The 27629-nt window shown below is 43.2% G+C and overlaps 1 long non-coding RNA gene across 2 annotated transcripts; it reads left to right on the forward strand.

Moving 5' to 3' along the window:
* The first annotated feature begins 5039 nt into the window (after window positions 1-5039).
* LOC122922703 lies at window positions 5040-25731 on the forward strand. Of its 2 annotated transcripts, XR_006387186.1 has the most exons (3): window positions 5040-5211; window positions 7469-7717; window positions 25673-25731. It is a non-coding gene; the product is annotated as an uncharacterized LOC122922703 (long non-coding RNA). The 2 variants fall into 2 exon arrangements; XR_006387185.1 differs by lacking the exon at window positions 25673-25731 and having other exon boundaries at window positions 5042-5211; window positions 7469-7736.
* Window positions 25732-27629: the final 1898 nt, after the last annotated feature.

Here is a 27629-nt window from a genome sequence, read left to right on the forward strand (position 1 = left end):
TAGTTTATTCCTTGCACATAGGAGGCATATTATAGTAGTAATATTCTTTTACAAGAGCAGTATTATAGTAGTTATATTATTGTACATAAGGCAGTATTATAGTAGTCATATTCTTTGTACATATGAGCAGTATTTATAGCATATATTCTTGTACATAGGACAGTATTATAGTAGTTAATCCTTGTACATAGAGCATATAATAGTAATTTATTCTTGAGTAGTTATATTCTTGTACATAGGAGGCAGTATTATAGTAGTTATATTCTTGTACATAGGAGCAGTATTATAGTAGTTATATTCTTGTACATAGGAGCAGTATTATAGTAGTTATATTCTTGTACATAGGAGGCAGTATATAGTAGTTATATTCTTGTACATAGGAGGCAGTATTATAGTAGTTATATTCTTGTACATAGGAGCAGTATTATAGTAGTTATAGTCTTGTACATAGGAGGCAGTATTATAGTAGTTATATTCTTGTACATAGGAGGCAGTATTATAGTAGTCTATATTCTGTACATAGGAGGCAGTATTATAGTAGTTATATTCTTGTACATAGGAGCAGTATTATAGTAGTTATATTCTTGTACATAGGGAGCAGTATTATAGTAGTTAGATTCTTGTACATAGGAGGCAGTATTATAGTAGTTATATTCTTGTACATAGGAGGCAGTATTATAGTAGTTATATTCTTGTACATAGGAGCAGTATTATAGTAGTTATATTCTTGTACATAGGAGCAGTATTATAGTAGTTATATTCTTGTACATAGGAGCAGTATGTATAGTAGTTATATTCTTGTACATAGGAAGTAGTATTATAATAGTTATATTCTTGTACATAGGAGCAGTATTATAGTAGTTATATTCTTGTACATAGGAGCAGTATTATAGTAGTTATATTCTTGTACATAGGAGCATATTATAGTAGTTATATTCTTGTACATAGGAGCAGTATTATAGTAGTTATATTCTTGTACATAGTAGCAGTATTATAGTAGTTATATTCTTGTACATAGGAGCAGTATTATAGTAGTTATATTCTTGTACATAGGAGGCAGTATTATAGTAGTTATATTCTTGTACATAGGAGCAGTATTATAGTAGTTATATTCTTGTACATAGGAGCAGTATTATAGTAGTTATATCTTGTAACATAGGAGCAGTATTATAGTAGTTATATTCTTGTACATAGGAGCAGTATTATAGTAGTTATATTCTTGTACATAGGAGCAGTATTATAGTAGTTATATTCTTGTACATAGGAGCAGTATTATAGTAGTTATATTCTTGTACATAGGAGCAGTATTATAGTAGTTATATTCTTGTACACAGGAGCAGTATTATAGTAGTTATATTCTTGTACACAGGAGCAGTATTATAGTAGTTATAGTCTTGTACATAGGAGCAGTATTATAGTAGTTATATTCTTGTACATAGGAGCAGTATTATAGTAGTTATATTCTTGTACATAGGAGCAGTATTATAGTAGTTATATTCTTGTACATAGGAGCAGTATTATAGTAGTTATATTCTTGTACATAGGAGCAGTATTACAGTAGTTATGTTCATGTATTGAGGGTGCACTTCTACAGTATCTTATCCATAACAGGAAAAAAGTTACTAAGTTGCAAAACCAAATCCTTTTGTAAACTTTTTCTTGTTAGGGATAATGATTATCAGAGTAGATAAAACAGGATAGAACATCTTGTACAATACAGATTGTAATGAGATTTCACAATCTCTTGAAGTACAACATTTGTACATTTCAGAACGACTGTTAATCATTTCTGTGAATAACAATATTACAAATGTCAATGGATGTAATATATCACATGAAATGAGGAAGAAAGAAAAACTGCTGTTAAAGGGATTCTGTCACCAAGTTTTGTGCTATAGAGATGCGGACATACACAGCTAGATCGCCGCTAGCATGTCCGCAATATATCTGTCCTGTGTATATCTGGGCTGTGTGGTTTTGATTTCTTTAAAAAAGGATTTTATAGATATGTAAATGAGTCTTGTATGTGTTCAAGGGGCTTTACGAACCTTCCTGGTGCCCAGCCACGCCCGCCTGTGAAGGAGCCCAGCACAGCCCTATAGGACAGATATATTGCGGACATGCTAGCGGCGATCTAGCCGTGCATGTCCGTATCTCTATAGCCCAAAACTTGGTGACTGAATCCCTTTAAACTATGTAAGAAAGTACAGAAGTAAAAAAAAGGGAGAATGAAGAGAAGGGAGAAGCGCAGGGTAGATGGGAGAAAGGGACGTCTGTTGTTATACTCATTTCTTCATCTCTTTTGTGACTTTGCACAATTTAGGAAGTTCAAGCAAATATAGAAGAGGAATTGTACATGTTACATTGTAATGAAGTGCTGTGATTTGCCTTTTAGCTCCAGTAAACTATTTACCACGGCTGCCATTACTTCTACAAGGGCTTGTCTCTCACCCAGCTTTCCAACAGCCCTAAATGGCAAAACTTTGGGATTTTTCACTTTGCTTTTCTGGTTTCATTAGTTGTCATTGAACCGAATCTTAAACATAAAAGACACAGAAGGGATTTCTGTCTCCCGCTCATCGGTGCAGTAATTATGTTTTCCTTAATGAGTTTTTATAAACTTGTATAATTCATCATCTATAAATTACATTTTTTTAAATGTATAACGTGGGAAAAAAGTGACAGTTTCGGTTTCCTTCTCTGGAATCTTCTGAAGTTGGTGATTAAAAAAGATACTTTTCAGCTTTTTGAAGGAGACGCTTCAGTCAATTGAAGAGTGATGAAAGTGGAAAACACCATTTTACAATTTAATTCCAAGATCAAACATGAAGCAGAATATGACCGTCCAGGATGCCCCCGAGTCCTCCGCGCATCAGTTTTACATCTATAACTTTAGACGACTTCTTTACCATGTCTAAAGATGAAGAAAACCCGGGAGAGAGATCATAAAGTGCATTCATGAGACTCACACAGGATGTAGCTGAGCTGAAGGGGTCTTTCAAAGTGATAGTCCACATTTTAAGATCATCTTCCGTATAGTCACTGAATCTATGGGCTATGGGTTTAATTTTCTCATTACTATTGTTTAACAGGTTTCACAGTGATTACAGGTGAGTGAATTCGGCACCAATCAGAGGTCATCAGAGGCAGAACACACAATGATATCCAGTGCCTCAAATGTGACGTCTCCTCTGATTGGAGTCATTCTCTTTCTTTTTCTTCTCCATTCAGCCCAGACCACCATGATGACTTCTCCCGTCCACAAGACTTTTCTGTTGCCCAGATGTCTAGAGCTTTTCATTTTTGGTGCAGATGCTTATCCTCAAGGCTAGGATGGTTGGTGCACTGTGCAGTTTTCTCTACGTAAACCTTCCCTTATAATATACAATATAATACTAGATATACTTTAAATTAGTGGCTAAATAACACTTCTCAATCATTTAACTATGAAATGTAGCTTTGCCCTGTGTGGCTGCATTTCTATTACCTAGATATGGACATCAACTGCGGGACTGAGGGTACCAGCTCTAGTTGCCCACTCATTAGTGCTAGTGCTGCCCCCCTTTTGCAGTGAGAGGTACTGCACACAGGTCATGCACTTCTAATGTTGATATTGGTCACCCTCTTCAATCAGACAAATAAAAAAGTAATACAGGTAGGGTTCTGCACAGCGTAACTCCCAATCCAAAAACTAGGAGTCACAAGTCCCTGGTCAGAGAGCAGAACCAGTATGTCCTTCCTCTCCATATATATGTGTTTACGCAGTGGACAGCCACATCTTCCTTTTAACATACTAGAGAGAGGAAGGAGGGGGACACAGCTGCTTGTGTGTCTCTGAGAGTGCATGCTGTGAGAGGGAGCAGCAGTGATGATTGGTCTAGAACTCACAGCATGAGCTATGACATCACACCAGGAAGAACACACCCACTCAGCAAACATGGGGATAGAAATGAGTGTTTACAAAAGGCAGAGGGTAGGAAAAACTCTCTAAAATGTTGACTAGGGGCAGGTTAGGTTTGTGTTACAGTACCTTACACCTGTGCTACACAATAAGCACCAGCCTCTGAGGACAGCATCATCACAGGATAAGCACCAGCCTCTAAAGACAGGATCATCACAGGATAAGCACCAGCCTCTGAGGATAGCATCATCACAGGATAAGCACCAGCCTCTAAAGACAGGATCATCACAGGATAAGCACCAGCCTCTGAGGACAGCATCATCACAGGATTAGCACCAGCCTCTGAGGATGGCATCATCACAGGATAAGCACCAGCCTCTAAAGACAGGATCATCACAGGATAAGCACCAGCCTCTGAGGATGGCATCATCACAGGATAAGCACCAGCTTCTAAAGACAGGATCATCACAGAATAAGCACCAGCCTCTGAGGACAGCATCATCACATGATAAGCACCAGCCTCTGAGGACAGCATCATCACAGGATAAGCACCAGCCTCTGAGGACAGCATCATCACAGGATAAGCACCAGCCTCTGAGGACAGCATCCTCACAGGACAGTCCTTACTCAGATCATAGGGACACAGCACATAGAGAACCCCCTTCCCCACATCTCAACCCTTATTGATTTTTAAAGGGCATCTCAGCCGCAGTCAGAATAATCGTAAAGTGTGACCGGGGCGAGAAGATTACATTGTAACAATATTTCTATCCATTTCTCCTGCCATATTTTCTGATATTATATAGTTTCTTTTGCTCGGTTCTTTCGTACATAATCTGTGCCATTGTTTCTGACGTTCTCCATAAAATAAAAGTAGAATTTAATTTCCTCATTAGCGTCTCCAGGGCTAAAGTACATATTACCTCCCTCTGCTTCATTTTATGCTCTCTTCACTTTCTTATTTAAAGGCTGATATAAATTCATGAGAACATGGCGGCTACTGCGCAATTCTCCGTCATTTAGTGCCAAATGGCGACTTCTTAGGTTTATAGTCCAGATTAATCATTGGCCACTAAAAGCCATTGAGATATTAAACCAGGTGTCACTAACCTGGGTATCCTGGAAAGAAGTGCTTGAAAGGACATTGCAGAGGTCAGTGTGTGCCTCATGCCTCGCACCTCCTGAAAAGGTTTAGCCTGAAGTGGAAGAGAAGCCTTTGTGTGTTGTGCTGCGATTAGCCAGGGTTTCTGGACGACCTCTTATCTGTAAAATGCCATCAGCTGAAGGCTGTTATTTGGGGAATCGATCAGGTAAGGAGTAATTATCCTCTGCCAGCGAGTGTTTGCCTGGGCTGGACGCTTTCTGCAAAGCTTGAAGGTATTTAACTATTAGGTCTAAACATGCCAGTCTCCAAAGCACCCCCACAATACCAGACCCATAAGTTACAGAACTGCCCATAACATCATCCTCATAGTGGTCCTACCAGTGCTATTACTATTCTAGACCAACAGGAATGTTCCCATTAACCCATTACTATCCTAGACCACTAGGAGTTTTCCCATTAACCCCATTAATGTCCTAGACCACCAGAAATGTTCCCATCAACCCCATTACTATCCTAGACCACCATGAATGTTCCCATTAACCCCATTCCTATCCTAGACCACCAGAAATGTTTCCATTAACCTAAATACTATCCTATACCATCAGTGCCATTACTATTCTAGACCACCAGAGATGTTCCCATTAACCCCATTACTATCCTACACCACCAGGAATGTTCCCATTAATCTCAATACTGTCATAGACCACCAGGAATGTTCCCATTAACCTCATTACTATTCTACATCACCAGGAATGTTCACATTAACCCCATTACTATCCTACACCACCAGGAATGTTCTCATTAATCTCAATACTATCATAGACCACCAGGAATCTTCCCATTAACCTCATTACTATTCTACACCACCAAGAATGTTCCCATTAACCCCATTACTATCCTAGACCACCAGAAATGTTTCCATTAACCTAAATACTATCCTATACCATCAGTGCCATTACTATTCTAGACCACCAGGGATGTTCCCATTAACCCCATTACTATCCTACACCACCAGGAATGTTCCCAATAATCTCAATGCTATAATAGACCACCAGGAATGTTCCCATTAACCTCATTACCATTCTACACCACCAGGAATGTTCACATTAACCCCATTAATATCCTAGACCACCAGGAATGTTCCCATTGACCCTATTAATATTCTACACCACCAGGAATGTTCACATTAACCTCATTACTATCCTACACCACCAGAAATGTTCTTATTAATCTCAATACTATCATAGACCACCAGGAATGTTCCCATTAACCTCATTAATATTCTACACCACCAGGAATGCTCCCATTAACCACATTACTATCCTAGACCACCATAAATGTTTTTATTAACCCCATTACTATCCTACACCACCAGGAATGTTCCAATTAACCCCATTACTATCCTATACCACTAGGAATGTTCCCATTAACCCCATTCCTATCATAGACCACCAGAAATGTTTCCATTAACCTAAATACTATCCTATACCATCAGTACCATTACTATTCTAGACCACCAGGGATGTTCCCATTAACTCCCATTACTATCCTACACCACCAGGAATGTTCCCATTAATCCCAATAATATCATAGATCACCAGGAATGTTCCTATTAACCTCATTACTATGCTACACCACCAGAAATGTTCCCATTAACCTCATTACTATTCTACACCACCAGGAATGTTCACATTAACCCCATTACTATCCTAGACCACCAGGAATGTTACCATTAAGCCCATTAATATTCTACATCACCAGGAATGTTCACATTGACCTCATTACTATCCTACACCACCAGAAATGTTCCCATTAATCTGAATACTATCATAGACCACCAGGAATGTTCCCATTAACCTCATTAATCTTCTACACCACCAGGAATGTTCCTATTAAATCCGTTACTATCCTAGACCAGCAGAAATGTTTCCATTAACCCCATTACTATCCTAGACCGACCACCAGGAATGTTCCCATTAGCCCCATTACTATCCTAGACCACCAGGAATGTTCCCATTAACCACATTAATATTCTACACCACCAGGAATGTTCACATTAACCCTATTACTATCCTACACCACCAGAAATGTTCCCATTAATCTCAAAACTATCATAGACCACCAGGAATGTTCCCATTAACCCCATTACTATCCTACATTCACAAACTGCTTTGCATCCCTTGATCACCAGGAATGTTCCATCAGTTCTTTCACCATTGTAAATGTTGCTGTTTACCCCTTTGCTACCCTAGACCACTTGGGATGAAATAATTAACCTATTTTCTGCTCTAAAACATCAAGTATTATAAAAAAAATTAAACCCTAGTCTACCAGGAATGTTGCCAATAAGAGTTTGACCATCCCAGACCTCCTCACTAACCTATGCCATCATGAATGTGTAGTCCATGTTCTTCAGTTGTTGAATATCAAGAATGTAACTTTTTATTTCTTTACCTCTTTAGATCAGGAATTTTAAGCACCTGGGACCACCAGGAATGTTATCATCTTCCTCTACAGCATGGAAAATAAAGGAAAATGTATACTCAGACCACCATGGATATTACATTCAAAAGAACTGACACCAAATCGGTCAGTGATGGTGCCCTCTACAGGCAGGGGCGGATGCTGTCTGAAGCACAATGATCACTTCATCCCATGGACGGCGCCTCCATATCTCTTGATCTAAAATGAAATGATATACAGGATGTACGGTAAATCTATAGATTGATACAGTTTGTAAGTTCTGTGACATCTCAGGATTGATGAGCTTTTATTGGATTTACATTGTTCTGGGGGCAGAAAATGTAATTGTCCTCCCCCCAGTAATTTATGGGGGGGCTTATTCCATTAAGAAATTTACTTTCACTCAAATCATTGTCTGCACGAAGCCCCGAACAAGAAATCAGCAGCTTAACCTCCGGTGATAATAAAGATATCAAGTGTCACAGAGCCTGAGAAGTGATCCAGGATATGCTGAGCCCCTGCGAGAACCCCCCCCCCACCCCTCCGCAGACACCACAACACACGATGCACCCATATGAATATACAGCCCTGAGAAAGGACGTTTTTGAGAGTGGAGAGGACTTGTACAGTGTCATTTGAAGGCACCAGTGGCATCTCTATACTGCCCCCTCCTGGGATCAGCCAAAATTCTGCTCATGCCGCCACATACAGTACAAACAATGCTCCATTATCCAGATTTCCCTCTAATTAAAAACTAAAAACCAAGTAATTGCTGAAAGAAAATTTTCTTTCCAACGACACGTGTGGTAATGAGGCTGAAAACCTGAGCCTTGACCGACGACAGGGTCCGCACCCAGAGGGGAGTCATGGCAAAGAACATGTGAAGGGACGTGTGCACTGTGATACATGCCTAGTACATTCATATGTATAGACACACACAAACTCTGATGCACACATGTATGTACATGCTGTAGATTCACATGTACACTCTGTGACACATAGACACACGTATGTACAGTTGTGTTCAAAATAATAGCAGTCAGACATCACTAACCTGATCAATCACTGTTTTTGGTAGAAATGATTTTTCTACATGCCAAATAATTTACTATCAGGTGTAGTAGAGTAATAGCAATCCAACAGACCCAACAGTCAGGACATGCATGCTGCTGATTCTCTGTAATTAAATCACTTATTGAAAGGGGCATGTTCAAAATAATAGCAGTGTGGAGTTCAATGAGTGAGGTTATTCATTCTTTGAAAACAGGTGGCAATTATTGCCCTTATTTAAGGAAGGAAGGTAGCAAATGTTGTACCTGCTGGTTACAGTGCATTTCTCTCTGAAATTCTGAAGAAAATGGGTCGTTCCAGACATTGTTCAGAAGAACAGCGTACCTCGATTAAAAAGTTGATTGGAGAGAGGAAAACATATAAAGAAGTGCAGAAAATGATCACTAATGCTTTAAAATGGCAACCAAAACCTGAAAGCTGAAAGACATGGAAGAAAGTGAAAAACTACCATTCGAATGGATAGAAGAATAGCCAAAATGGCAAGGACTCGGCCAACAATCAGCTCCAGGAAGATGAAAGAAGGTGTAAAGTTCCCTGTGAGTCCTGTTACAATGAGAAGACACCGATGTGAAGCCGGGCTATCTGCAAGAAGCCCCCGCAAAGTCCCACTGTGGAAAACAAGACGTGTGCTGAAGAGGTGACAATCTGCCAAAGAGCACATTGACGGCCTAAAGAGACATTCTGTGGACTGATGGAAGTCAGATTGTTCTTTTTGGGTCTTGTGGCCGGAGACAGTTTGTCAGACGACCCCCAAACACTGAATTCAGCCACAGTACACTGTGAAGACAGGGAAGCATGGTGGACAAGCATCATGATATGGGGATGTGTCTCAGACTACGGTGTGGGGCCTATTTATCGCAGACCAGGGATTATGGATCAGTCTGAATCCATCAGAATACTGGAAGAGGTCATGCTGCCTTATGCTGAAGAGGAAATGCCCTTGAGATGGGTGTCCAACAAGACAACGACCCCAAACACACCAGTAAACGGGCAACATCTTGGTTCCAGACCAACAAGATTGATGTTATGGAGCGGCCGGCCCAATCCCCGGATCTTAATCCAATATAAAACTTGTGGGTGACATCAAACATGCAGTTTCTGAGGCAAAACCAAGAAATAGAGAAGAACTGGAATGTGGTCCAATCATCCTGGGCTGGAAAACCTGGTCACAGGGGCCAGAAGGTGGTGACTCCGAGCAACATAGACGTCCAGCGGGTCTCAGAAACAGCGGTTATACAACTGAATATTAGTGACGGGATTCAGAGGAAAGAAAAGCTTCAAACATTTTTCAGTTTATAAAGAAGAATACAAACACTGCAATTTTTTTTTGAACAGTCTAATATTCACTTTTCTTCAATTTTTTTTGAGGAAAAACACAAATTTGATATGTTTATATTTGGAATAGAATGTGTAGTGTTCCCGATGCATTTGTGTGGATGGAAATAAAAGCTATTAGAAGGATTTAGAGTTTTAGCCACTTTTTTTAAACACACTGCTATTATTTTGAACACAACATGCTGTAGGTTCACATGCTCACACACATATACAGTGGATATAAAAAGTCTACACACCCCTGTTACAATGTCAGGTTTCTGTGATGTAAAACAATGAGACAAAGATAAATCATTTCAGATCTTTTTCCACCTTTAATGTGACCTATAAACTGTACAAGTCAATTAAAAAACAAACTGAAATCTTTTAGGTGGAGAGTAGAAAAAAATAAAAATAAAATAATATGGTTGCTTAAGTCTGCACGCCGTTAAAGGGACACTGACAGGCCAAATCAGCATATTTAGTTATATATCTGACATTACAGGTCTTATACAGTCTATTAAAAGCATCTAAGTATCCCCCCAGTCCACCTTATAAATACCGAAAATATTCACTTCGCTGGGCGGCGGCTACAACTCTCCCCAGTCAAGATCCTGCGCATGGGCAATCGAATCCTCTTGGCATCGTCCTCGTCTAATCTTCTGCGCTTGCACCCGGCCGTGGTTACATCGCGCCTGTGCAGGATCTTGACTGGGGAGAGTTGTAGCCGCCGCCCAGCGAAGTGAATATTGATGAGCTGGGCGGGGCTTCAGAACGGCAGTTGGGAGCGGCTGGCTGGGCGCAATTTGAGATTATTACGCCGCCCCTTGGGCAGATTGGTGACGAGACAGGCAGGTTATAAAACTTTATTTTTCGGTATTTATAAGGTGGACAGGGGGGATACTTACACAGTCTATTAAAAGCATCTAAGACCTGTAATGTCATATATATAACTAAATATGTTGATTTGGCCTGTCAGTGTCCCTTTAAACCAATACTTTGTTGAAGCCCCTTTTGATGTTATTCCAGCACTCAGTCTTTTTGGGTATAAGTCTATCAGCATGGCACATTTTGACTCTTCTTGGCAAAAACCCTCCAAATCTGTCAGATTGCGAGGGCATCTCCTGGGCACAGCCCTCTTCAGATCACCCCACAGATTGTCAATTGGATTCAGGTCTGGGCTCTGGCTGGGCCATCCCAAAACTGTAATCTTCTTCTGGTGAAGCCATTCCTTGGTGATTTGGATGTATGCTTTGGGTCGTTGTCATGCTGATAGATGAAGTTCCTCTTCATGTTCAGCTTTCTAGCAGAAGCCTGAAGGTTTTGGGCCAATATTCACTGGAATTTGGAACTGTTCAGAATTCCCTCCAGCTTAGGCCTCTTTCATACTTGCGTTGTCCGGATCCGGCGTGTACTCCACTTGCCGGAATTACACGCCGGATCCGGAAAAACGCAAGTGAACTGAAAGCATTTGAAGACGGATCCGTCTTCAAAATGCTTTCAGTGTTACTATGGCAGCCAGGACGCTATTAAAGTCCTGGTTACCATAGTAGTAGTGGGGAGCGGGGGAGCGGTATACTTACAGTCCGTGCGGCTCCCGGGGCGCTCCAGAATGACGTCAGAGCGCCCCATGCGCATGGATGACGCGCCATGTGATCACATCATCCATGCGCGTGGGGCGCCCTGACGTCACTCTGGAGCGCCCCGGGAGCCGCACGGACTATGCTGCTCCCCCGCTCCCCGCTACACTTTACCATGGCTGCCGGCAGCCATGGTAACCACTCTAAAAAATCTAAACGTCGTATCCGGCAATGCGCTGAAACGACGTTTAGCTTAAGGCCGGATCCGGATCAATGCCTTTCAATGGGCATTAATTCCGGATCCGGCCTTGCGGCAAGTCTTCAGGATTTTTGGCCGGAGCAAAAAGCGCAGCATGCTGCGGTATTTTCTCCGGCCAAAAAACGTTCCGTTCCGGAACTGAAGACATCCTAATTCAGAATGCATTAGGATAAAACTGATCAGGATTCTTCCGGCATAGAGCCCCGACGACGGAACTCTATGCCGGAAGACAAGAACGCAGGTGTGAAAGAGCCCTTAACTAAGGCCCCAGTTCCAGCTGAAGAAGAACAGCCCCTTGGCATGATGCTGCCACCACCAGGCTTCACTGTGGGGATGGGGTTCTTTTGGTGATGTGCAGTGTTGTTTTTGCACCAAACATATCTTTTGGAATTATGGGCAAAAAGTTCCACCTTGGTTTCATCAGACCATAACACCTTTTCCCACATGCTTTTGGGAGACTTAAGATATGTTTTTGTAAAATGTAGCCTGGCTTGGATGTTTTTCTTCGTAAGAAAAGGCTTTCGTCTTGCCCCTCTACCCCATAGCCCAGACATATGAAGAATACGGGAGATTGTTGTCACATGGACCACACAGTCAGGACTTGCCAGATCTTCCTGCAGCTCCTTTAACCGCCTCCGGACCGCCTAACGCAGGATCGCGGTCCGGAGGCGGCTGTGCCAGGCAGAGTCACGCGTCATCTCGCGAGACGCGCGACTTCCTGTGAACGCGCGCACACAGGCGCGCGCGTTCACAGGATCGGCCGGTAAGAGACAGGATCTACAGCCTGCCAGCGGCGATCGTTCGCTGGCAGGCTGTACATGCGATTTTTTTAACCCCTAACAGGTATATTACATGCTGTTTTGATAACAGCGTCTAATATACCTGCTACCTGGTCCTCTGGTGGTCCCTTTTGTTTGGATCGACCACCAGAGGACACAGGTAGCTGTGTAAAGTAGCACCAAACACCACTACACTACACCCCCCCGTCACTTATTAACCCCTTATTCACCCCTGATCACCCCATATAGACTCCCTGATCACCCCCCTGCCATTGATCACCCCCCTGTCATTGATCACCCCCCTGTAAGGCTTCATTCAGATGTCCGTATGTGTTTTACGGATCCACGCACCAATGGATCGGATCCGCAAAACACATACGGACGTCTGACTGGAGCCTTACAGGGGGGTGATCAGGGAGTCTATATGGGATGATCACCCCCCTGTAAGGCTCCATTCAGACGCCCGTATGTGTTTTACGGATCCACGCATCCATGGATCGGATCCGCAAAACACATACGGACGTCTGAATGGAGCCTTACAGGGGGGTGATTAATGACAGGGGGGTGATCACCCCATATAGACTCCCTGATCACCCCCCTGTCATTGATCACCCCCCTGTAAGGCTCCATTCAGACGTCCGTATGTGTTTTGCGGATCCGTGGATCCGCAAAATACGACACTGTGGATCCGCAAAACACATACGGACGTCTGAATGGAGCCTTACAGGGGGGTGATCAATGACAGGGGGGTGATCAATGACAGGGGGGTGATCACCCCATAAAGACTCCCTGATTACCCCCCTGTCATTGATCAATTCCTTTTAGGAGGGCATTTTTAGACATTTGGATTCCAGACTTCTTCTCACGCTTTAGGGCCCCTAAAATGCCAGGGCAGTATAAATACCCCACATGTGACCCCATTTTGGAAAGAAGACACCCCAAGGTATTCCGTGAGGGGCATGGCGAGTTCATAGAATATATTTTTTGGGGGCACAAGTTAGCGGAAAAAGATTTTTTTTTTTTCTTACAAAGTCTCATATTCCACTAATACCCCTCACAGAATACCTTGGGGTGTCTTCTTTCCAAAATGGGGTCATATGTGGGGTATTTATACTGCCCTTGCATTTTAGGGGCCCTAAAGCGTGAGAAGTAGTTTGGAATCCAAATGCGTAAAAATGCCCTGTGAAACCGTCAAGATACTCATTGGAATTTGGGCCCATTTGCGCATCTTGGCTGCAAAAAAGTGTCACACATCTGGTGTCGCCGTACTCAGAAGAAGTAGGGCAATGTGTTTTGGGGTGTATTTTTACATATACCCATGCTGGGTGAGAGAAATATCTCTGTAAAAGACAAATTTTCCCTTTTTTTATAGAAAGTTGTCATTTTAGAGAGATATTTCTCTCACCCAGCATGGGTATATGTAAAAATACACCCCAAAACACATTGCCCAACTTCTTCTGAGTACGGCGATACCACATGTGTGACACTTTTTTGCAGCCAAGATGCGCAAAGGGGCCCAAATTCCAATGAGTACCTTTTAGGAGGGCATTTTTAGGCATTTGGATTCCAGACTTCTTCTCACGCTTTAGGGCCCTTAAAATGCCAGGGCAGTATAAATACCCCACATGTGACCCCATTTTGGAAAGAAGACACCCCAAGGTATTCCGTGAGGGGCATGGCGAGTTCATAGAAGTTTTATTTTTGGGCACAAGTTTGCGGAAAATGATTTTGTAAGAGACAAAAAATAAAATGAAATCATTTTCCGCTAACTTGTGCAAAAAAATATATATATTCGAGGAACTCGCCATGCCCCTCATTGAATACCTTGGGGTGTCTTCTTTCCAAAATGGGGTCACTTGTGGGGTGTTTGTACTGCCCTGGCATTTTAGGGGCCCTAAAGCGTGAGAAGAAGTCTGGAATATAAATGTCAAAAAATGTTTACGCATTTGGATTCCGTGAGGGGTATGGCGAGTTCATGTGAGATTTTATTTTTTGTCACAAGTTAGTGGAATATGAGACTTTGTAAGAAAAAAACTAAAAAATAAAAATCAATTTCCGCTAACTTGTGCCAAAAAAAAACTTCTATGAACTCGCCATGCCCCTCACGAAATACCTTGGGAATTCGCCATGCCCCTCAAAACTGATCTTTTTATAGAGCCGTAGTGATTTTACGGTGTTTTTGCAGTCATCAGAAAAAAAAATTCTGTCACTGCGGTGGGGCGGACTGAACGGATGTGTGCGCACAAGATCAGGCCTGATCGGGCGAACACTGCGTTTTTTGTAGAGCCTATAGAACATGTCCTATATTTTCTATATAGTTCTGGCAATGTGCGGATCCACAAAATGCGGAAAGCATATTGCCGGTGTCCGTGTTTTGCAGATCCGCGGTGTCCGTGTTTTGCGGACGTCTGAATGGAGCCTTACAGGGGGGTGATCAATGACAGGGGGGTGATCAGGGAGTCTATACGGGGTGATAAGGGGTTAATAAGTGACAGGGGGGTGTAGTGTAGTGGTGTTTGGTGCTACTTATTACTGAGCTGCCTGTGTCCTCTGGTGGTCGATCCAAGCAAAAGGGACCACCAGAGGACCAGGTAGCAGGTATATTAGACGCTGTTAAAAAAACAGCGTCTAATATACCTTTCAAGGGTTAAAAAAAAATCGCAGCTACAGCCTGCTAGCGAACGATCGCTGCTGGCAGGCTGTAGATGCACTCATGTACCTCCGGTTCCTGTGAACGCGTGCTCCTGTGTGCGCGCGTTCACAGGAAATCTTGCGTCTCGCGAGATGGCGCGTATATGCGTCCAGGATGAATGAATCGACCCCCTCCGGAACGCAATCCTGCGTTAGGCGGTCCGGAGGCGGTTAAAGCTAAAAGGGAGTGGAGGCGCAGAGCCTCGTACAGGTCTCTTGCGGCCGAGCCGTATAGCGGGGTGGCGGTACTTTTTACCGCACTGGTAGAATGCCAACGGGTTATTGAATTAGAAATGGGGAGGTGTCTGATCTTGGATGTCCTCATGAAGGGACAAGAACTTCATCTAATTAACATCTACGGTCCCCAGTCCAAGTGGGACCGGAAGTGTCTCTTTATGAGGATCAAGCCCTATCTTTTTACAAGTTGGCAGGTGGTCTTTGAATGGGACTTCAATACTGTCACGAGGCGCCAGGATAGGGGAGGTTCCAGGGACAAGCTGACTTATGACAGCGTCGCGCTCAATAGTATAGCTAGTGAGGCTCGCCTGGTGGATGTCCACATCCGGCACACCCCAGGCCACCCGGGGTTCACCTATCATAGGGGTAGTTGTAGGTCTAGAATAGATAGGTTTTATTTAAAGAAGGAAGCAGTGTCTTCAGCCGCGTCTGCTATGGAGGTGGAGTTCTCAGACCACTGTTTGATTTTGTTTTCTCTGAATGTTACAGAGACCCCCCGGATGGGAAGAGGCTACTGCAGGCTCAATTCATTTCTCTTGGAAGATGCAGAAATAAGACAGTCTATTGAGGATTTCGTTCAGAGCCAGGTACCATTGCTGAATCTCTGCAGCAGTAAGTCTGAGTTGTGGGAGATGTTCAAGGAAAGGGTGGGAAGATTCTTCCACCAGCTTTTGAGCCTCAGGAGTCTGAGTAGGTACCACCTGTATGAGGGCCTGAGGAGGAAACTCGAACGTCTTGTCTCGACTGGTGGTAGCAGTGAGATCTCCAGAGTGAAGTCTTGGACTATGAGATGTCACTACGATAGGCACGCATCTTTGGTTTTTGAGAGGGATTATTGGAATTACCGCTCACCCGACCCTTACAGAAACTGCAGGATGTCAGTGAATAGTAAGATTGTGTCAGGACTGATTGATAGTACAGGTTCACTGAGATGGTCCAGATCAGGGATCTTGGAGGTCGTCGGATCCTTTAACTCATATCTCATCGACTTTTCTGGCTGAAACTGTTCCTGAACCAGGGGCAGACCCCTCTCTTAACGTTTTGACTGAAATGCTCCAGAAAGAGGAAGTCAGTCTAGTGATTGACCGGCTTGCTCCCAAAAATATTGCCAGGTCCGGATGGCTTAACATCTGAGTTTTATAAGACCTTAGTTCCCCTCTTGACTGAGGTATTCAATGAGTGTTTCTCCTTGGGTACTCTACCAAAGTCAATGAGGAGGTTGGCCCTGATCATTCTGTCAAAGGGTGAAGATCCATTCCAGATTGAGAATTGGCGTCCAATAGCGCTCCTCGGTGTGGACAGAAAGATTCTGGTGAAGGTGCTATTTAATCGGTTGGAGAAGTTTGCGCCCCAGCTCCTTTCAGGGGCCCAGCATTGCTCTGTTCCAGGCCGCAGAACTTTTAGTGCTGTGCTCAGTGTCCGGGAGGCAATGGAGCAGGGCAGGTCACTGGAAGGGGTACATGCGTTCCTTGGATCAGGCAAAAGCGTTTGATCGAGTAGGACCATGAATACCTCTGGTCTTTCCTTCTGATATATGGCCTGCCAGGGTTGTACTTTAAGCTCGCTATTGTACGTGTTCGCGATTGATTCCTTCCTTAGAAGGGTTGATCATAGGCCGTTGGCAGGTGTCGGGATGGACCGGGCAGCTCCAGAGACTGCACTGAGGGTGGTTGGGTATGCTGATGATGTAACTATCTTTGTGTCTTTGAGAGGAAAGGCAGAGTGGGTGCTGTCGGAGGTGGAATGCTACTCAGAGTCATATGGGTCCAAGATCAACCGGGATAAGTGTTAGAGTCTCTGGCTTGGAGGTGGAGATCCTGGTTTTGATCTCCTTGACACCCTTCCAGAGCTCCAGGAGTCTACAAAAGTCCTCTGCATTAAATTTGGCCAGGGGAGTTACACCCATCAAAATTGGGATAGCAGGCTAAAGATTGCCGCTCAGAGGGTCGACCAGTGGAAGGGTAAGGGTTGGTCTTTAACCCTCAGGGAAAGGGTGAACATTATCAAAACCTACCTGATCCCTTTGCTGTTATATCTGGGCAGTGTGTGAGTCTTGGCAGAACCTTTCTGTACTCGGGTCTACAGTCTGTTCTTCCAGATGTTATGGGGAAACAAACCGAACCTTGTGAAGAGGGAGGTTACTTACCGTACGAGGAGGCTAGGTGGGTTGGGTATGGTCAACCCTGTGGCGTTCATGGTGAACACCTTTATTAAGATTAATCTTGCAAGCCTCTGGAAAGAGAGGGCTCCTCTGTGGGTAGTCTCCTGTCGGGGATGGTTTTTGCCTTTCTTCCAGGAATGAGAGACAAATTTCACGGATGGTGTTGCAGAAAACTAGAAGACACAAATGAAGATCCGACTGACTTGATCCAAAACTAAGGAACAAAAGGGTAAGCCCTGTAACAGCCCTAGCACTCTCCCTTACTGCTCAGCCTATGCAAAAATCTCTATGATAGATAATTGCATACCCTCGTTCCTTGGCTGTATGACACCTGAACACCCTATAATAGTGAGGGGACACGACCACCGGCTCCCTACACTTAATACGGAGGGAGTCAGGGTCACCTAGGATCAAGACCACAGAAATAAAGGAACATACTTATCTTGTGGATGCAGCAGTAGCAGCTTCTAGCATCAGCACAGTCCAGAAAGTTGTATAAACCGCAAAGTGAGATAGTATGGGAGGAGATATATAAGGATGCAATCACTGCTAATAGATGACAGCTGGGAGAGGGAGGAGAGATGTCAAAGCGAAAGCAAAACAAGAGAAGATCATGCAGGAGGTACTGAAGAACGTCTATCAGAACTTCTCAGAGATCTGGTGGTGACAACAGGGGGGCAAGTGATGGCTCTCCGCACACCACAGGGGCATCTCCCGGCTTATCCTGCCCTGGTTCTGAAGGTACTACGTCAGCGGGGTCTGGGGATGTAGGAAATCAGGACTCAATCGAGGAAACTCAGGGATTGCCCAAGTCGGGATCTGGGGGTCGGGTTATGGCTTTTGAATTCCATTAGGATTCCTTTGAAATTTTTTGACTTGACAAAAGATGAGGTGGTTAGGTACATTCTTGGAGACCTGATGAAGGTGCGCTCTCTGGAGTATAAGAGGTAGGGGGTGGGTAGAGCCTCCCTCCTCTGGAGGGTTTTTTCCTTTAGGGTACCCTAGCCTGTTGTCTCCCTTCCCGGTGGTGGGCTGATGCTGACACTCTACATTCTTTTTATTTATTTTTTTGGCTGTATGAGGACATAGGGCATGCAGGCGCCGAACTTGGGTTTTAATAGTTGTGTGTGGCTGAAAAGCCTCAATGTGGGTGTTCTGCCATGTATTTTAGTTTATATGTCTATATGTATATTTGTATATATTGGTATGTAGTGTGTATATATGTTGAATTATTAATGATGTATTTATTTTATAATTTGAGTTGTCGGGTGTAGTGTAAGGTTGGGTGGTGGGTAAATGGGGGGAGGATTTGAGGGTTCCATGGGACATTGGGGACTTTTTGGGTATATGAGAAAATACTGGGCTGGTTCATGGACGTCTGTTATCATGTACTGGGGGCATGGAATGTGGGACCAGCTCAAGGACCCAAAAAAATAATTATTATAATGTGTCTGTTTAATTGGGGTGTTCGTGTGTGGGATTTTTGCAAGTTTTTAATAAGTTTTCAGTATATTGCTGTGTGTAGGTAGGTGCAACCAGATCAGGAAGGTTAGTACATTTGATATTGAAATAGAAATTGTAAATACTGTATACAGTGGGTGTTCTATGGGGGCGTGAGTGTCGGGCTGGATCGCTGTTGTGTGTACTGCGCTGAGGTGCATTATGTCCTGTATTTTTGGTTTGAGTTTTGTGTTATGTTTTGGTGTGATTTCTGTATTTATTTATTTGTTATGTTTTTAAAATAAAAAGAAATACAGGATGTAACTCAGGATCAGTGCAGGATAAGTAATGTGTGTACACAGTGACTGCACCAGCAGAATAGTGAGTGCAGCTCTGGAGTATAATACAGGATGTAACTCAGGATCAGTGCAGGATAAGTAATGTATGTACACAGTGACTGCACCAGCAGAATAGTGAGTGCAGCTCTGGAGTGTAATACAGGATGTAACTCAGGATCAGTACAGGATAAGTAATGTATGTAAACAGTGACTGCACCAGCAGAATAGTGAGTGCAGCTCTGGAGTATTATACAGGATGTAACTCAGGATCAGTCCAGGATAAGTAATGTATGTACACAGTGACTGCACCAGCAGAATAGTGAGTGCAGCTCTGGAGTATAATACAGGATGTAACTCAGGATCAGTACAGGATAAGTAATGTATGTACATAGTGACTGCACCAGCAGAATAGTGAGTGCAGCTCTGGAGTATAATACAGGATGTAACTCAGGATCAGTACATGATAAGTAATGTACGTACAGTGACTGCACCAGCAGAATAGTGAGTGCAGCTCTGGAGTATAATACAGGATGTAACTCAGGATCAGTACAGGATAAGTAATGTATGTACACAGTGACTGCACCAGCAGAATAGTGAGTGCAGCTCTGGAGTATAATACAGGATGTAACTCAGGATCAGTACAGGATAAGTAATTTATGTACACAGTGACTGCACCAGCAGAATAGCGAGTGCAGCTCTGGAGTATAATACAGGATGTAACTCAGGATCAGTACAGGATAAGTAATGTATGTACACAGTGACTGCACCAGCAGAATAGTGAGTGCAGCTCTGGAGTATAATACAGGATGTAACTCAGGATCAGTACAGGATAAGTAATGTATGTACACAGTGACTGCACCAGCAGAACAGTGAGTGCAGCTCTGAAGTATAATACAGGATGTAACTCAGGATCAGTACAGGATAAGTAATGTATGTAGACGGTGACTGCACCAGCAGAATAGTGAGTGCAGCTCTGGAGTATAATACAGGATGTAACTCAGGATCAGTACAGGATAAGTAATGTATGTACACGGTGACTGCACCAGCAGAATAGTGAGTACAGCTCTGGAGTATAATACAGGATGTAACTCAGGATCAGTACAGGATAAGTAATGTATGTACTCAGGATCAGTACAGGATAAGTAATGTATGTACACAGTGACTGCACCAGCAGAATAGTGAGTGCAGCTCTGGAGTATAATACAGGATGTAACTCAGGATCAGTACAGGATAAGTAATGTGTGTACACAGTGACTGCACCAGCAGAATAGTGAGTGCAGCTCTGGAGTATACTACAGGCTGTAACTCAGGATCAGTACAGGATAAGTAATGTATGTAGACAGTGACTGCACCAGCAGAATAGTGAGTGCAGCTCTGGAGTATAATACAGGATGTAACTCAGGATCAGTACAGGATAAGTAATGTATGTACACAGTGACTGCACCAGCAGAATAGTGAGTGCAGCTCTGGAGTATAATACAGGATGTAACTCAGGATCAGTACAGGATAAGTAATGTATGTAGACAGTGACTGCACCAGCAGAATAGTGAGTGCAGCTCTGGGGTATAATACAGGATGTAACTCAGGATCAGCACAGGATAAGTAATGTATGTAGACAGTGACTGCACCAGCAGAATAGTGAGTGCAGCTCTGGGGTATAATACAGGATGTAACTCAGGATCAGCACAGGATATGTAATGTATGTACACAGTGACTGCACCAGCAGAATAGTGAGTGCAGCTCTGGAGTATAATACAGGATGTAACTCAGGATCAGTACAGGATAAGTAATGTATGTAGACAGTGACTGCACCAGCAGAATAGTGAGTGCAGCTCTGGAGTATAATACAGGATGTAACTCAGGATCAGTACAGGATAAGTAATGTATGTACACAGTGACTGCACCAGCAGAATAGTGAGTGCAGCTCTGGAGTATAATACAGGATGTAACTCAGGATCAGTACAGGATAAGTAATGTATGTAGACAGTGACTGCACCAGCAGAATAGTGAGTGCAGCTCTGGAGTATAATACAGGATGTAACTCAGGGTCAGTACAGGATAAGTAATTTATGTACACAGTGACTGCACCAGCAGAATAGTGAGTGAATCTAGATCTTTATTCTGGATTTCTAGGTGAACTTTCCACCTTCTGTAATTCTTTTTGGATAGAAAACCATAAACTAGTTCATCCACTGGTTAATCCTATTATTGCACATTTCTACATATTCGTGCCCATTAAGGATGAGCGAATCGACTCGGGTCCGGTTCCAAGGTACCACTTGGAACCAAACCCGAGTTCGGGAAAAGGTTTTAACAGTAGAAATTAATTTTTGAAGTTATTACCCGAAGTCTCGTGAGACTTCGCGAAGTAATAACTTTGGCTCATCTGAGCCAATACATTCTAATACTGTAGGGAGCGCTCGCTCAGTACAGTATTCAAACGATGTTTCATCCGAAGTTGATTCCCTCGTGCCCATGTCATAAAAAATCGAAGTTCAAAAAGTCTGAGTTTCTTCCCTTCATCTTCATAGTTCATTCATAAAAACATTTCAGTCTTTGGCTAAATAACATAAAGTTATTATCTAAACCATCAGTAAAACTAATTTTCCCCGAGCGCCATTTCCGCATTATAGTTCAAGAGTTTGTCTTTTGGAACCCAAGCACCAGAATCTTCAGTGCAGTCCTATGTAACACCACAGATAACACAGTGATAACTCACTTAGTACAGATAATGTAGTAAGACTAGTAGGTGCAATCTGCAGTCCTATGTGATAACTGAGTACAGATAATGTAGTAGATGTCACCTGCAGTCCTATGTAACACTACAGATAACACGGTGATAACTCTCTGAGTACAGATAATGTAGTAGATGTCACCTGCAGTCCTATGTAACACCTCAGATAACACAGTGATAACTCTCTGAGTACAGATAATGTAGTAGATGTCACCTGCAGTCCTATGTAACACTACAGATAACACAGTGATAACTCTCTGAGTACAGATAATGTAGTAGATGTCACCTGCAGTCCTATGTAACACCACAGATAACACAGTGATAACTCTCTGAGTACAGATAATGTAGTAGATGTTACCTGCAGTCCTATGTAACACCATGGATGACATAGTGATGAAGGCTGTATTACACAGCCCAATGTGGCAGACAATTCTTGGGAGGGAAGCGTTTCCTCCTGGCAATCTCCTGCTCGTTAGCGGAGTGATCGCTATGCCATTGCTCGTCCCCATGCTGTATAGTCGTTTGTCAGCAGTAGATAATTATTAGACACCACAATCTGCCGCCTACAGACAATCATTTTTTCACATTTCAAAAGATTTGGATTGCCCGATGATCAAGCAATCAGTGGCAGTATTGCACTGCCAGATGACAGCTAACACGTCTTCCCGCGGACGCTTGTTAGCGATTATCTGCCGAAAATCGGTCAGTGTAATACAATGTTACCTGCAGTCCTATGTAACACACAGATAACACAGTGATAACTGAGTACAGATAATGTAGAAGATGTCACCTGCAGTCCTATGTAACACCACAGATAACATAGTGATAACTCACTTAGTACAGATAATGTAGTAGGACTAGCAGGTGCAATCTGCAGTCCTATGTAACACCACAGATAACATAGTGATAACTCACTTAGTACAGATAATGTAGTAAGACTAGTAGGTGCAATCTGCAGTCCTATGTGACAACTGAGTACAGATAATGTAGTAGATGTCTCCTGCAGTCCTATGTAACACCACAGATAACACAGTGATAACTTTCTGAGTACAGATAATGAAGTAGATGCTACCTGCAGTCCTATGTAACACTACAAATAACAAAGTGATATCTTTCTGAGTACAGATAATGTAATAGATGTCACCTGCAGTCCTATGTAACACCATGGATAACGTAGTGATAAAGGCTGTATTACACAGCCCGATGTGGCAGACAATTCTCGGAAGGGAAGCATTTCCTCCTGGCAATCTCCTGCTCATTAGCGGAGGAGATTGCTGCTATTACATGCAGTACAGTATCTGAGTACAGATAATGTAGTAGATGTCACCTGCAGTCCTATGTAACACTACAAATAACAAAGTGATATCTTTCTGAGTACAGATAATGTAATAGATGTCACCTGCAGTCCTATGTAACACCATGGATAACGTAGTGACAAAGGCTGTATTACACAGCCCGATGTGGCAGACAATTCTCGGAAGGGAAGCATTTCCTCCTGGCAATCTCCTGCTCATTAGCGGAGGAGATTGCTGCTATTACATGCAGTACAGTATCTGAGTACAGATAATGTAGTAGATGTCACCTGCAGTCCCATGTAACACTACAAATAACACAGTGATATCTTTCTGAGTACAGATAATGTAGTAGATGTCACCTGCAGTCCTAAGTAACACTACAGATAGCACAGTGATAACTGATTACAGATTTGATGTTTGGTGCCGTCCGATGCATCCCAGTTGTTCCTATTTCTGGGGCGCAGACTGATCAGACTCTTCTACCTGTATTTATCTAGTCCACTTCCACAGACCTTAGACCATGCTGCCAGAGATATAGAGGGCAGGGGCTCTCTGTGCCATTGTGATTTCATGCACAGCTGGTGCCAGCATAGCTCAGATGTTGCCCACCACTGGGTATAGCGAATTCCCTGTCTTTCCACAACCTTCAGAGAGCCACATAAAATGACAAAGTGGGTCGGATTCGGCCTGCGGGTCTTGAGTTTGACACGTGATCTAGATAAACAAATACTTAAGTGGAGACCATCCATGAGTCCAGATGTCTGGTTGGCAGCATAGTTCAGCGTCCATTGTCTTAGTCATTATTTTTTTGCTGGTGCTTTCTTAGATTCTCCACTCTTGCCACCAGCTTTGGCGTCACCTCCACTCTTGCCACCACCTTTGGCGTCACCTCCACTCTTGCCACCACCTTTGGCGTCACCTCCACTCTTGCCACCCCCTTTGGCGTCACCTCCACCCTTGCCACCACCTTTGGCGTCACCTCCACCCTTGCCACCACCTTTGGCGTCACCTCCAACCTTGCTGCCACCTTTGGCATCACCCCCTCCTTTGCCACCAGATTTAGCACCACCGGCAGAGTCTTTGCCGCTCTTTTTATCAGAACCTCCCTTTTCACCGTCCTTCTTCTTTCCATCTTTCTCCTCCTTTCCTTCTCCTTTACTCTTGCCCTCTTTCCCTTCGGCCTTCCCATCTTCTTTGCCTTTCTCTCCTTCCTTTTTCTTGCCTCCTTTTGCATTTTCCTTCTTGGCATCTTCAGCATCTACTTTCCCGGAAACAGTTGATACTTCTTTCTTCTTCGGTTCAGCCTTGAGAGCTATAAAGATAGAAAACAAAGTTGAACTGATACAAAATGAATGGAAATAAGCCAAAAATATAAAAAATTATGCAGCCAATAAATCCATACAAGATGTTCTTTTGCGAGGCCCCTTATCTACACCAACTTATCACTATGGGTTGACAAGACATGGCTACTGGATGAAAAATATAATACATAAAGAAGCTTTGACCCCCTCCCCCCAGCTTTGCTGGACCAATGTCCTCAAATGCCTGGAAGTGATTAGGTCAACCGAGAAGGGTGGTCCTTGGGTTGATATAGAACAATCTGGACACCTACAATATTAGAGAAAGTCATTCGTCGTTATTGTGCCTCCAGATGGTGTTACATTACAACAATGCACAGAATGTATAAATCCACTGCTTCCTGCATCACAGCCTACAGTTCTGATTTCCTGAGTTTTCCTCTGTGATTACCAGGACCTCAGCCTTTTACAGAATGCTAAAAACATTTTCTTGACTCTGTAAAATGTGACAAAGATCTGACACCATCGTGAAATGAAAAACTAGAAATGGAATGGGCAGCCCCCCAGGGCGATTGGGTCCCAGCATTTAGGAATAATGCTGGGACCCAATGCTATAGCATTGGGTCCCAGCATTATTGGTATGCTATAGCCCTAATAGTTTGTGTCACGGTGCTCCTACCTGGATACTGTCACTCCCCGGCGTTAGGCTCCACAGCAACAAATGCGTTGTACAGTCGTGGCCAAAAGTTTTGAGAATGACACAAATATTAGTTTTCACAAAGTTTGCTGCTAAACTGCTTTTAGATCTTTGTTTCAGTTGTTTCTGTAAAGTAGTGAAATATAATTTTATATTGCAATACTCGCCTCCGTGTCGTTCATAAAATCATGACTTCATAAACTAGGAAAATCATGCAATTACACGCACTTCATACGTTTCAAATGCTTTTATCGACAATTACATGACATTTATGCAGAGTCAGTATTTGCAATGTTGGCCCTTCTATTTCAGGACCTCTGCAATTCGACTGCGCATGCTCTCAATCAGCTTCTGGGCCAATTCCTGACTGATGGCAACCCATTCTTTCATAATCACTTCTTGGAGTTTGTCAGAATTAGTGGGTTTTTGTTTGTCCACCCGCCTCTTGAGGATTGACCACAAGTTCTCAATGGGATTAAGATCTGGGGAGTTTCAAATGTCAACGTTTTGGTCCCCGAGCCACTTAGTTATCACTTTTGCCTTATGGCACGGTGCTCCATCGTGCTGGAAAATGCATTGTTCTTCACCAAACTGTTGTTGGATTGTTTTGGGCAAAATTGTGAGTGAGCCCACTCCCTTGGATGAGAAGCAACCCCACACATGAATGGTCTCAGGATGCTTTACTGTTGGCAGGACACAGGACTGATGGCAGCGCTCACCTTTTCTTCTTCGGACAAGCCTTTTTCCTGATGCCCCAAACAAACTTAAGCAGCAACTTTTCCAATTTCCAATATTTATGTAATTCTCAAAACATTTGGCCACGACTGTAGTTGGTGGAGTAAGTAGGGTCCAGACTTTGTGAAGTTTAATGGTTTTTACTTGAATAAACTTGCAATAAACTTGTGTCCTCCTAACAATACTTGACCTTTCTCTTGGCTCCAGCAGGCTAAGGGTTAACTGACAGGTGAATTAGAATACATTGCTTTATCTCGCTGCTGCTGTGCTAATCTCTGGCTTCAGTCTGGTTCCTATCAGCTTCAGTTACTGTTTCTTATGACCCGCTTTGCTGTGTAGTGTGCCTTTGGCTCCATTTTCCCTCTCAGAGGTACTAAATCCTTTTATATATCCGCAGTGGGCTGCTCTCTGAGCTACTTTCCTGAAGCTCCTGCGGCAGTGAGGGGAAAACACTCCCTCGCCACACCATGCTGCTTCACTCTCTCGCTCCAACTCCCAACTTTCCCCTCAACTCCATACAACCCCTCCCTTGGTAGGAAGCGGGACAAGCCCACTTCTGCCCAAAAGTGGGGAAGGGGGGGAATGGAATAGTAAGTTCCATTCTTACTAAATATCTCTGCCAGGTACACTGCCACCTGCTGGACAACCAGGCACATTACATGTAACAACAGTTTTTGCATATAACAAAAGCACTTTGCTGCTGGAGGTGTAAACCAATACAATGGCGGCAAAGAGGCTATCAATAGGTACCACCCTTTGGGCCACTACAGAAACGTGTGGAGCAATGGTAAAGAAGACTCCACGTGGACAAGCCCAGGATGCGAGAGTTCGCTGGATACAAAGTAACAAATCATCAGTCCTCATCACTCATCCTTATCAATGATATTGAATCCCATGTAGAGTTATGCATAGTCACCCCTGGAGAAACCGTCTGTGGAGACCCCGATGGTAGAAACCCCAATTTTTGTTTGAATAAATATTATATGTAGTGCCATCCAGTATCTTCATAACAGCATCAAACAATGCCAACATTATGGAAAAATTCAGTATCTAAATACAATAGTACTGTCATACTGTACACATATAACAGTACCATAAAGTATCTACAGTACAGCACATCAGTGAGTTCGTGCATAACAGTGCCATGCAGTATCTGTAGCACACAGTGCCATATAGAGCCTACTTCATAGTGCCATACACTGCAAACGCATGAAAGTGCCTACATAATAATGTCAAACAGTGCCCACATAATAGTGTCATACCGTGGCATATAATTGTATCCTACAGTGCCCACATAATAGTGTCACAGTGCCCATATAACAGTGTAATACAATGCCTAAAAATATTGACATACAGTGACCACATCAAAGTGTCATAGAGTGCCCACAAAATAGTGTTATATAGTGCCCACATAAGAGTGTTATACAGTGCCCACAGAAGGGTGTCATACAGTGCCCACATAAGAGTGTCATACAGTGCCCATACAATAGTGTTATACAGTGCCCACATAAGAGTGTTATACAGTGCCCACAAA

The sequence above is a fragment of the Bufo gargarizans genome, unplaced genomic scaffold (genome assembly GCF_014858855.1).
Source record: "Bufo gargarizans isolate SCDJY-AF-19 unplaced genomic scaffold, ASM1485885v1 fragScaff_scaffold_655_pilon, whole genome shotgun sequence".
NCBI lineage: Eukaryota > Metazoa > Chordata > Amphibia > Anura > Bufonidae > Bufo > Bufo gargarizans.